We start from the raw sequence: 13680 nt of genomic DNA on the forward strand, positions 1-13680 counted from the left end.
GGAACGATTACTCTCAACTAAATTTAGGCGCTTCGAGTTTTGCACCATACAAAAAAATATATAAAATTTTAAATAAGCAAAAAAAATTTAACTTTATTGAGTGGCCCAGGTCATTAATTTTATCGAGATTTAATTTATTTGATTTTTAGCAAAACTTAACAAATTTACCACTTAATAATTATTACAAAACTTGTTTAAAATTTTTAATTATAATAAAATATGGTTTTTATCAATAAATTATTAAAAGAAATCAAATCACATACACATTTATTATTTAAAGAAATCAAATCACATACACATTTATTATTTAAAGAAATTGTATATGTAATTATAACAAGAAGTCTACATGGAATATTATATATCTCAGTTGTTGAAAATGGAACTTTAATTTTTTTTAAATTGTCAATTTTAATTGTTCGTCCATGTATATATATGTGGAAAAAACAGTTGTCGCGTAAAGTAAAATATATTAAAAAATGCCTTAAATTACAATTAACTTATGCAAGAAAGCAACACTTAAATTGCAGGCGGCATTTTACAAAATTGTTCGTATCATCGCTTCGCCGAAATTTTATTGTTTTATCTGTTACAATTTGTATAAACAATTATGCTAGAAAAAAAAGATGAACACAAAAAGAAGCATACTTACCCATAAATATTCCCTTTTATTGGAAATTCAAAAAGTTTTTTTAAACAAAATTAACATATGGTCTTATTTTTCATAAAATAAAATAAAAATTAACAAAATTTTTCCGAATAAAAAATAAATATAATGTATTAATTTTTATGAAAAAGAAACGGTTTAACTTTAACGAAAAAAGTGCCATGTGATTTACTTCTTCTTATCTTCTATTTTAAAATATTGGGTAATAAAGTTTAATAAAGGGATAATTTATTAAACATCTCAGAACTTCATAAAAGATGAAAGGTTAGATTAGGGATTTAATTAAATTAGAATTTTTTTAGTTTTTAAATATAAAAACTATATTTTATAGCTTAGTTTTATTTAAATTAATTTTTTTTTAAATATTTTGTTAATGATTTAAAGATAACCAACCATAAAAGAAAAGCTTCCGGAAATTTTATAAATATTCTTTCCCATACTATAGGAATACTTATAAAAGAGATGATAAAAAGAAATAGAGGAAAGCGATTAAACTCTGTATTGCATGTAATATTGCAATACCAAAAAGAAATAGTATAAAGTGGTCAAACCATATGTTTTCTTACGGCTATTATGAATTGGAGAACTTAAATGTCCTAGACAAAAATATCTAATAAAAACACTCAAGGATTAAAAAAACATCGGACAAAAATACCATAATTTTAATAAATATGGTTTTTTTCAAAAAATTATTTATTTTATACTTAGGTTTCAAGCTAAATAAAATATAGAATATTTTAAGCGATAAATTTATGATAATACGATACAAATTGTTCATACATATACTTTAGTGTAGGAGGGTATTGGTTAGACCTGTGCGCCGATGTATCAATCGACGGCGGCGGCATTTTTTAATTTTTTCATCAGCATTCGACGGCGCACTGATTTCGCTGCCGCCTACTAAATTGACGGTGGCGCGATATTTATTTTAAAAAAAATTTTTAATGAATTTAATTTATAAATTAATGTATATTAAATTTTTTTATAATTTATTCGGTAGCTCTTTTCTTCATTTCTTAAATTATTTCCTGTCTCAATTAAATTTATATATCTCATTCTCAAAAGTCGATCCACTTTTATTAAGATCAGAGTCACATAAACAACATATATTAGTAATATTCTATGATTTTTATTATATCAAATTAAAATATAAATTTGGAATGCAAGCAAAATATAAAGTATGAAATATAATAAATCAGAATCAGATTTATCAAAGTTATAATTGTCATGAATAAATAGTATTTTATCAAGATTCGTAAAGAAGTACTTTTTGCAATTAATCCAGTAATGAAAAAAATACTCGCTAAGTGTAGTGGTTACAGATATATACAGTCCTAGCTAAATTAGCAATCCTATGAAGTTCCACTCGCTTTTTCTTCCAAAAGGTTAATGCATTCTCTTCAGGGATATTATGTTGGCTGAGCAAAATATGACATTCTTGTTCTGGATTACTAATGTTATTATAATAGTGGCTTGGAAGGGAATGTTTACGAGCTATTTTATCTATATAAGAACTGGATGTTTGCCCATTATCTTCAACTTAAATCTCACTCTGTGCATTTCTATCATGCTCTAAAAGTTTTAAATGTTTAATTGAGATTGCAATGATGTCGTAGAATTCGAATTTAAATATTCTGAAACAATTTTTAGATTTTGAAATCTGAATTTTCAAAATAAAGCTTAATAAATGTAATTTAATAAACCAGTTATAAATTTAATAAAAACCTAAGAGCCATTTTTATCTTTTATATTGTTGCTACATCTTAGTGTTGGCTTTAAAAACATTTTTAGACTTTTAATGGATTTATTATTATTAATTTTTCTGATATTTTATTAACATTTACTAAGTACCGAGAAAGGTTACTTGTACTTATATTTTTACTAAAAAAATTTATTTCATAACTAAAATAAATTATATATAAATATAAGTCAAATTACTGTGAAAATGGATTATGTTTATCCGAATCTTATTCATCATTGTTTCCCCAATTTTAAGCTAGGTTCACAATAATTATAATCAGGCATTTTTGTGCTTTTCTTATTTCATTCTACAAAATAAGATTTCCAAAGTACCTCTAGACATAACTTGATTTATGATTAGTAGAGGGAGTTGTTATTTCATAATTGAATATAGGGTTGTTTAAAACATGCAAGTCCTTAAAAATATATGTATTGTTTGTTTAAATGAAATATGATTTAGGAATGAATGTAAATGCTATACACTATTTTAAACGTCTAAACCACACATTTATTCATAAAAAACAGAATCTAAACAGTATCATAAACGATAATATAAATTACTATTAATAGGTAAACACATAACCAATAACTGAAATCTTCACAATCTCCTCCATTCATTGTTCCACCAGCTGGCATCATGTGATCTCCCATTTTCTCTTCTTCCCCCAAGGAAAATTAATTATTCATGTCATAAAAATGACTGACATTTAGTATATTATATTAAATTTATTTCTTCTTTTTTTCTAACTGCTACAACACGCCTTTCACAAGCCCAGCGTCCCCCTCTCTCTCTCGTGGAATTGTATCGAATCGCCCAGTTGAATTTTATCAACTTTCGGTACGCCTTGGAAAAGTTCAGGGAATTTGTCGAATCGTCTCCCTTTATGATGATTTATAGTATAATATCTCCGATACATTTCAATATATAATCGCTGGAAAACATATTATCAATAATGACATTTACATCGTGGTGTTCGTATTTATAATCTATGGAACATTAATACTGACAATGTAATATCAGCGAAACATAATAATTCATTCATTTTTAAGACATTTGGAAAATATAAGTTATAATATACATTATTCGGGGTCTAATTAATGAGAATTAGGAAATAATGATCTTACATATAATACTGTAATGTGAACAAATGGTCTATGTGTGAAATGCAATTTCAACACATGTAATTTTCCTTCTGTCATGTAAAAAAAACAAAGCTACATTTTTTATAAATATCTCCTAAAATAGATAAAAAAACCCATTTTTAGGTATTAAATAATTGCGAAAATTTTTCGAACAAAGATTTTAAATAAAATTACAAGGAACATGTATAAAAATAAATTTAATATTTTATAGAGAGGAAAAGATATACGTAGAAAATACAATATTTTCCATCTAGGAATTACTCAGTATCCTAAGAAAAATATACCATTTCTACCTAACTCTGCCATCACAATTAGCACAAATTCACAGAAATGTAGAATGCAAAGTAACAAAAATTGAGAATATAATGGGCTATATGGTATATATGTAAAGAATTTTTAATATATTCACAATATAAAATAATTTGAATCTTTTTCCTTTTTTTTTAAATAAAACATGTTCATAATATAAATAGTAAAATGTGATGTGCTAGATAAACAAAAATGTAATACAAAATAAATTTACAAAAAAAAATTTTTTTTTAAACTCTCTCAAGTATTTAAACTAAACAATATTTCCATCTTAAGGCCTACCCATCAACACACGGCTGACCTTATCTATCAAAATATTTTCCTTTTAGTATAATACATGCAAACAAAATTTTTATAAAATTTTATAATTTAAAACAAAATACATTAAATATAAAGATTTCCTAAATTAAAAAAAAACTAAGTACCATAATTTCCACCAATACATCATATAAATATCCATGTCACATTTACATATATACATCAACAATATCAAACTTATACCAATATATCATACAAATTTATACCAAATTTATATATATCAAACTTATACCAATATATCATATAAATTCATACCAAATTTATATATATATATCAAACTTATACCGATATATCATATAAATTCGTACCAAATTTATATATATATAACAAATTCATATTTTGCCCATATATCATATAAATCCATACAAATTTATATATATATACCAAATTCATATTTTGCCCATATATCATATATATCATATAAATCCATGCCAAATTTATATGTATCTCAAATTCATACATTAAATCAAAAATAATTAAATATAACATATGTGTAGTACACATTACACCATATTTCATAAAAATGGTTAAAATAATATATCAACCTTAATTGAAACTGGATTACATAATATAGTAACATTAATTAATAATAATCTATCCCACACATGTCCATCCCTTTAAAAACCCACAATGCATAATTATATAACAAATACTATATGACCAAAATCCACTTCTATATATTTCCATAAATCCCCAATATTTAAATATATAGCAATCCTTTCTGTCCTGCATATCTTGAGGTCTAATCTTCCTAAGACGGAATACCTATAACACTATTCAATAAGTCGTAAGGCCTACCAAATAATAAGACCATACCTGCTGTCAAAATTGGATGTACAATATACATCTAGACATATAATATAACCAATATTATTGTCTTAAATTCCTGATCTTATTTTCATATTCCGGCCTAATACTCATTACATACTTTCTATATTGGGCTTTATAAGCTAAACATTTAAAAAAAGTCAAAATTTATCATATAATATATATATATCACAAAAATTTTGTTTTACCTTTAAAACCGAATCACTCTAAATCTTCCAATCCTGGTCAGCTGGCAACAATTTAAACGTCCAAACTACACATTTATTCATAAAAAAACAGAATCTAAACAGTATCATAAACGATAATATAAACAGTACTATTAATAGGTAAACACATAACCAATAACTGAAATCTTCACAATCTCCTCCATTCTTTGTTCTTCACCAGCTGGCATCATGTGATCTCCCATTCTCTCTTCTTCCTCCGAGGAAAATTAATTATTCGTGTCATGAAAATGACTGACATTTAGTCTATTATATTAAATTTATTTCTTCTTTTTTCTAACTGCTACAACAACTATTTTATTATATATAGCTATAGAATACAATTCATATTTTCATTTTATTAAATTCAAATTTAAATAATAACAATTTAATATTCAAATTTAAATAATAACATTTAATATATAAATATAATTAAACAGCATTCTAAAAATTATACATGCCGCGCCGCCGCCATAAAAATAATCGGCGGCGAGCCAGCTTGCGCAGCTGGTCTCAATCGGCGGCTTTTCAGGCGTAAATAAAATTACGGCGCTGCAGGCATGAGCCGGCGGGGCACAGATCTAGTATTGGTCCGACTCAAAAAAATTGCAGTTACAACGGCTGTTATATTTAAATATATAATCTCTTTTTATAAACAGTGATCAAATTTGACAAATTATTAATTAAAAAAATTATGATTTAATTTTATTAAAACCTATTTTTAATATATCGTAACCCTAACCCTTTAATTAACCCACATCTCTTTAACCTTTAATCCCACTATTTACTTTACTCCGGATAAATTTTAATAATCTATCCAATTTAAAAAAAAACTCCTTCAGTTGAACATTCCTTTAATTGAGCTATTAACAATATGGATATAAATTACTAAATTTTGTTAAACCATTTTTGTGCTGGCTTGCTACCATTTCTATAACCTTTAGCTCACTAGTAATACTGGGGCTGATTTGCTTTCCGGAAAAATGCGCCCTGCCAATGGAATGCACAAACAAGGAATAATTAGGTTAAATTAGCTTAGCTTACCTATCGAGACTGGGCAAAGACTTTTGGCGGCCCTCTAAAAACCCCTCATTTAAAAAAAACTCACTTGTCATTTTCAAATAAAATTAATAAATAAGAAGTTTATTTTTAAAAAATACGAATTTGTTTCGTTTTTATTTACTAAAAATTGAACAACACGTTCACGTTCAACGTTCATTTACAAAAAAACACCTTCATTTCAAAATCAAATCTATAAATATTTTAAAAATGCCAGAAATAATATCATTTAGCCTTTGGATTTAATTACTTAATTTTGTATATAATATAGGAAATTGTGTATATGTGAGCGGCAATGTGTTTCCACTGCAATGTGTTATTTTTACAACTTTAAATAATTTTTACTAGCGTTTTTTTTAAATTTAAAAATCTGATTTTACCGTAAATATATTCCATCATGTTTGGAATATCTAACCTATGAATTTCAGATAATTTTGCCATGAGCCTTAAAACTTAATATAATTTATATTAGTTTTTTTCAGTAAATGTTTATATAAATTATAAATGACTCAAAATATTAAAGTTAAAATTGTCTACTATTTATAAGATCTGCGAGAATACATTTTAGGTAAAGTCAAATTTTAAAATTAAAAAAAAACGGTTAAAAATTTGAATTAAAGTTGAAAAAATAACACGTTGCCGCTAACATATGATTTGGCCGACCCGTGTTTTAATTTTTTTTAATATACCAGGGCCAAATTATTTTTCTAAAATACCCGGGCTGCGCCTAATATTTTAAAACCAATTTTTTTTAAACCAAATATTTAAATACCACATTGCCAATATTAACTATCAATATTAAAAATGAATATAATATATCTAAAAAAAATTCCGGCCAGGCCTGAAAATATAAAATCCGGGCCGAGCAATGCAAATGGTACCTATGCATGTTTCTGATAAAAATATAAAAACAACAATAAAATGTGATTTAAAAAATGAATTATATTTTTTAAATAATTTTTATTATGTTTAATAATAGTTGCTTATCAAAATATTTACGCCTGATAAGAAAAGAGAGCTAAGCTATGTACATAATTAGAAGGGAATTTTCTGCGTTAACAGTGCGTTTAACAAAAGATAAAGATGAAATTACCACCCCCCCCCTTTCCCCCCGTAAAATTTAATCAATGCGAATCTTATTTCAGAAAATTTATTTAACAAATATTTAAATCTTTTGTCTAATAATTTATGGTCGAAAAAAAAAACAAGATTTCAGAATTTACATTTTGCGCTCAAGCTTCTTTAGTTCTATTTCTATCCGTGATCCGTGATATAAAGCGCTCTGACGTTGAATAAACAACAGAGCTACGCTAGGTATTCCTCATTTCCATCTAATTGGAACATAAGTTAATTGGGGTGAAAGTTTAAAAAAATAATATGAGGAGCCCTCTACACCAGACGTCCATAGGCTTTAAGAAAAAGAGCCGGGCAAAAAAAGAGCCTATGCCCAAAAACTGCAGTATAAGTTAATTACTTTAAAGGTGGGTTATGGCTGATTTTAAATTTATTTTTTTTATAATTAAAGCTATGAATTTATACTAAAAAAAAAATTTTAAAGAGCATACCAATTTTATTTTTACCAAAAAAAAAAACCATGTCATCATTTCGTTTTTCTCCCCTCTACCAGGAAACACTGATTCTCCTGTCAGAAAATAACTGACATTTTATATATTATATTAGATTTAATTCTTCCTTTTTTTCAACAGCTACAACAATCTTATTAATCAGTTGACTTGAGTTTTTTTTTAAAATGGATTATTCAATGATTATGAATGATAATGTTTTTTACACTTTAATTTTATATAGTTAAAAGATATATTTTGCGAATTTTATTTCAGCATTTATTAAAATACCAAAATAAAAGTAGAAAAATTTAAATACTTGTGGACTTTAAATTATCTAACGATTTCTTTAAAATAATTTTATTTTTTATCATCTCTGTCGTAGATTTGTCGTAGATTTACATTATATTTAATTTTTTTATAATATCTTATGACAATCAAATAATTTATGCGTGACAAATATCAATATTATGTCAATCATAATTAATTAGAATCTATAAGGGTAGGATTTTGAATTCCAATGTCATGGATAAATTACAATTATGAAAGTGTAAATTAATGTTATTACAATATGTGAATGCGTAAATTATATATTAATTCATGTACTATCTCAATTTCGTTTTGTGGATTTCTAATCTAAGGCAATTCGAGGTTAAATGCTGAATGTAATGTATAATATAAAAATTAACTATGAAATTACTATATCAAATTAGAATAAAAAACTAGTCAAAAATGGATGCATGGTAGAAAATATCTTTTATCTTTAGGAAACTGGCAGAGCTGCGATTATTTTAAATTTTTCAAAAATTTGTTTAAACATAAAAAAAACGAACGCGTTTGTTAAAAAAAATGAATACTTTCAGGTTCAAAATTTGTCGAGTACCATCAAAAAAGGTAATTTTAGATAATGTTGGCTCAAAAAAGGTAATTTTGAAAAAGTTTCGGGCCGGACTGGACTTGAAAAATTAGGCCCGATACAGATCACGAATTTAAATATAATTTATGTAATATTTTCTAATTTTTTAAAAAAATTATAATTTACTTCTTAAAATGCATAAGACAAAATTTGTCCACCCTTGTTGTAAAAATTTAATTTTGGTAGACCTAGGCGGCTGCCCCTACCGTTCCCTCATTAGAACCAGTCTATTTTAGCACCTTGGATGCTCCAAAATATTCATGAAAAAAATTTTATTTTTTAAATATAATGACTAAATTTATATAAACCCTTTTTTAATTACCTATTCTATTAATCCTATGCCGAGTGCTAGTGTTGATATTTACTTTGCGTATCTTTCTATCTTAACCTTAAACTACCCCCTAACATGGTCCACAAGCTTTGATATTAGGCTTTAGGCTGTAGCGTAGTTTGATAAAAACTAATGAATACTTATTGGTTGATTCGTGCTGATCAGCAGGATTAGATGTTATTAAACCACATTTTAATATTTATTAACCCTACCCCCGTATCCGTGATAGCTTTCTTCCATCTCTTAACTCTTAACTATTTGATTACGCTAACCAGCTTATAAAAAAAATGGAACCCAAAACACGAGATAGTTAAGATGTATTAACCTACCTTTTTGCCCATTATATAACTAGGATGCTTCAAAATATTCAAAAATCCATGCTGGATAATTACCATGTCTGATCTTTTGCTGCTGTCTAGTTTTAGAAAAAGTGGTCTCGAACCCGACCTTTCACTTCACTGATGGTAATAGAATAATATATTTAAAATAGTTTTTCTGGGTTTAAAATATAAAATGGCTGCCAAAATATTTGAAATGAGGATCAAATGCTTTTTAAAAAATTAAAATGGTCGCTAATATATATAAAGATATGTATATATATATTCTATCAAAAATTAATCGTGGGTGTTGACATTTAGTTTTGTTACCAAATTTTATTGCACCCTTTTTTTGTGTATATTAATATCTTTCTATTCGTAATCCTAACCAAGCGCAAGGTAGCTCGGCTTTAGACAGTAGCCTGAACCGCGCAGTTTGGTAAAAACTAAGATATTTATTGGCAACGCTGCTCAGCACCCCTAAGTATGTAATAATAATCTAATAATGAATAAAATTATAAAATTTAAAAAAAAGATGATCTAATCCGACCCGCCTAAAAAAGACCAAATCAAACTTGCAATAAAAATTAATCACAATAATTTTACCCAGTATGGGATAATAGGTGGGTTGATTTTATCAGGTTGTCCGGTTTTAATGACTACTTTGGACATATGTGTGGCTACGATTTAATAAAAGAATACTTTTTGATAAATGTGTAATACCTTCATCGGGTAATAGATATTTCGAATGAAAATATCTTTTTAAAAAAAGTTTCGCAGTTATCTAAAGATTGAAAATTTACATTCGGTGAGTCGAGATGTTCATTGTATTTAATTGTATCACAAAAAAGAATGCCTCGCTGGAATGTGATGAATAATATTGGGGTTAGGGTATTTTTTTGGTCCTATTTATTTGGTTATTTAAGAAGAATTTATTTTGATATTTATAATAATTATAGAGGAAGTGGGTCTTTTCAACACTGCCAATGGATTAACATCAATAGATGTTATGTGCATAGAACAAGATAAGATTCTCTCATCTTAGGATACGAAGGTCATGAATTTTGATTTTATCAGAATTACATTTTGAGCTGTAACATTGTTGGATTGAAAGACAAAAGATATTCGTGGTTGATGGATTTACAAATTTTTTTTTAAATCTAAATTCGATTATAAAAAATATAACATTAATTACAAAAAAAATATATCTAGAATAATAACAAAACTTATTATTTAAGTTAAATCAGTATGATTTGAAGATCCATGTATAGAAATCAGAGACCTTCACGGGCTGGATTTTCTAGGCGCTGGGTTAGAAAAAATTTTAAGTTGGCTTGGGGCTTAAATATTTTTCATTAAATTAATCATATTTATAATAGTTGCTAACTTAAAAAAAAATATTACAATACTCAGTATTGCTAACATAATGATCCCCTAAATATACTGAAATATTGTCGATTTTCATTAAATACAATAAATGAAATTTTTAGATATGGGCTTGAGAAAATTTTTTGAAACTATTATGGACTTAGGCCGGGCTTGGGAATTTTTATATAAAAAATAAACCTAGCTAGGCCTGGGCAAAATTTACGGCGAGCCTGGGCTAGGTCTGATCAAAAAATCAAGGTCTATAAAGGTCTCTAATAGAAATACAGTTGGATTAGCAAATTTCGATGAATATTCTTTGCCAGGTAAACCCCTTCCTTTGGGTCGCCTGTGATTCCTTATAGTTTTTCCCTGTTATAAAAAGTTTATGGCTTGTCCAAATGAACCATAGGTGTTTGATACAACCTTAATTAACAGTAACTTGTTTAAATGGATGTATTTATTAGTTTTAAGTTTTCTGTTATTGTGATGGAGTTAGTAGAATAAGATTTGCAAAATCTAAGCGTGTTAATTCCAAGCAAGGGGTATACATTGGTTTCATAGGATTACGGTTATCATGGAACTGGTTTGGCAGAGTTGTAGCTTACCATACCATATGAAAAGAGACAATATGTGTAGGATGGTGGTTTATTATTAAACTCTATTTTTTAAAAACAATAAAACAAAACTAGTTAAGATAAATTATTTCCTATTTTTTGGTCACAGGAGTAGATAAAGAAGTATGTAATTTAAAAAAATAGGTTTAACCTTTATTTTAATATTTGTCTTCGCCCGACCTTCATTGATACCGAGAAATTTGATAAAATACAGGATTTGATTTGGTATGGAATTAAAGATTTAGTCAGAATTTTATTTTTAAAAACATTAATTTAATATTAAAATGACTTACATTAAAAAAAAATTTTTTGACTTTAGACGCTACCCTATATTGGCTCGTTTCAATTTTAAACAGTTTAATAAAAAAATTAATTAAGGTAAGTTGCATATTCAAAAAAACATTTTTAAAAAAATTAAAAAATTTTTGCCGAAACCCGGGATTGAACCAGGGACCTTTAGATCTTCAGTCTAACGCTCTCCCAACTGAGCTATTTCGGCAAGTTGTAATTTAGTGTAAAATTTGTGTTTATATTTCATTAATATAATTGATACAAAATTAATATTCGAATTTCTTAATATTATTTAAAATATGGTAACTAATTACTTCCAAAAAATAAGTTTGTTATTAATTATTTTATTATCGATATGATGCTGAAATGGTTATGCTTATATGTACAGTATCAATATGATTTGTTGTAAAACATATCAATATGATGTTGAAATGGTTATGCATACAGTATCAATATGATTTGTTGTAAAACACTTTTATATTTTATATAAATTATCAATATGATGTTGAAATGGTATGTTATAAGTACAGTATCAATATGATTTGTTGTAAAACATTTTTGTATTTTATATAAACTATCAATATGATGTTGAAATGGTTATGCTTATATGTACAGTATCAATATGAGTTGTAAAACATTTTTGTATTTTATATAAATTATCAATATGATGTTGAAATGAAATGGTTATGCTTAAATGTACAGTATCAAATCAATATGATTTGTTGTAAAACATTTTTTTTATATTTGTAACAACTTAAAATATTGCTTAACTTGCTGTAATTATTTTATTTTAAATGTTATTTATGTTTTTTTACAATAATTAGCAAATCAAACAATTTTATAAATAAGTTATAAATATATAGAAATGTTTTGCAAAAAATCAAACACACACTGTAAACAATTTTTGAATTGCCTAAAAATATGCTCTTCTCACTGCAACTATAAAAAGAATTTTTTAATGCTACAAAAATTAATGTGCATATACCTCAAATTTACCCTCATTAAATTTTTTTGTTAATATTATGTTTTGGGAGAGATACAAAATATTGGAAAAAAGAAAGCAAAAATCAAATCATCCATGGCATAGATTCATATTTTGAACTTAATCAAAATTCCTAATTGCAAAAAAAATTATACCCTAAATTAAAAAATAACGCCCTGGTTGGGGCTCGAACCCAAGACCGTTAGGTTAAAAGCCTAACGCTCTACCGACTGAGCTACCAGGGCTTGTAGAATTTGGCTAATAAATTATTTTTATATCTTACTTTTTATTTTTTATCGAAATATAATTAATAAATTCATATGTAAACAGGGTTGCCAGATATTTTTCACTCGAAAACGTGAATTTTTCTTTTATAGGCCCATATAATACCCCCCCCCCCCCCAATTTGCGTTCAGCTTATTGATATAGGATACTTATACTTAATGTTATATGCAACAAGATTTTTAATCTGAATCTATATTGAATTTATAATTAATAGTAGTAACTTTTTAAAATTCATCAAATGCGGGAATCTTCTAATGACAGGGCTAAGATTAAGATATTTCCCTATATTATCTATAATATCATAGCCTTATTTCTATATATTCTATATTTTCTACAAACATCTTTGATTCATTTTTGAAAAGCTAAGATATCTTTTGATTGTAGTTATAATAAAGTGCTAACGTTAGGGACAATGACTAAATATGTGTCTAAAATTAAATATTGTCATCTTTTTTAAATTGCAAATTGGTATACTGGGAGAATTATTCAATGAATGGAAAGATATAGTATTATTGATAAATGATTATACTGATATTTTATTTAATCATATGTATTGTTACTAGGCTCTCACTGTGAGAGTCTCACAATGAATTAAAATTTAATGAGATTTCATAAATAGAGTAATGTGGAAAGTCATAATCGACTTAGATGAAATGGAAACTAATATATAATATTCTTATTTCATTCTATATTATTGATGTGGTAATTATATGAATTCAAAATTGATAAGATTACAAAATTTATATCTCC

General features: G+C 26.4%; 2 non-coding genes across 2 annotated transcripts; both read right to left on the reverse strand.

Moving 5' to 3' along the window:
• Positions 1-11798: 11798 nt before the first annotated feature.
• On the reverse strand, positions 11799-11871 carry Trnaf-gaa (transfer RNA phenylalanine (anticodon GAA)). The gene has a single exon. It is a non-coding gene; the product is annotated as a tRNA-Phe (tRNA).
• Positions 11872-12817: 946 nt separating this feature from the next.
• Positions 12818-12890, reverse strand: Trnak-uuu (transfer RNA lysine (anticodon UUU)). Its single transcript has one exon. It is a non-coding gene; the product is annotated as a tRNA-Lys (tRNA).
• Between the last annotated feature and the right edge of the window lie 790 nt (positions 12891-13680).

The sequence above is a fragment of the Gordionus sp. m RMFG-2023 genome, chromosome 5 (assembly GCF_954871325.1).
Source record: "Gordionus sp. m RMFG-2023 chromosome 5, tfGorSpeb1-WG-v2, whole genome shotgun sequence".
Classification (NCBI taxonomy): domain Eukaryota; kingdom Metazoa; phylum Nematomorpha; class Gordioida; order Chordodea; family Parachordodidae; genus Gordionus; species Gordionus sp. m RMFG-2023.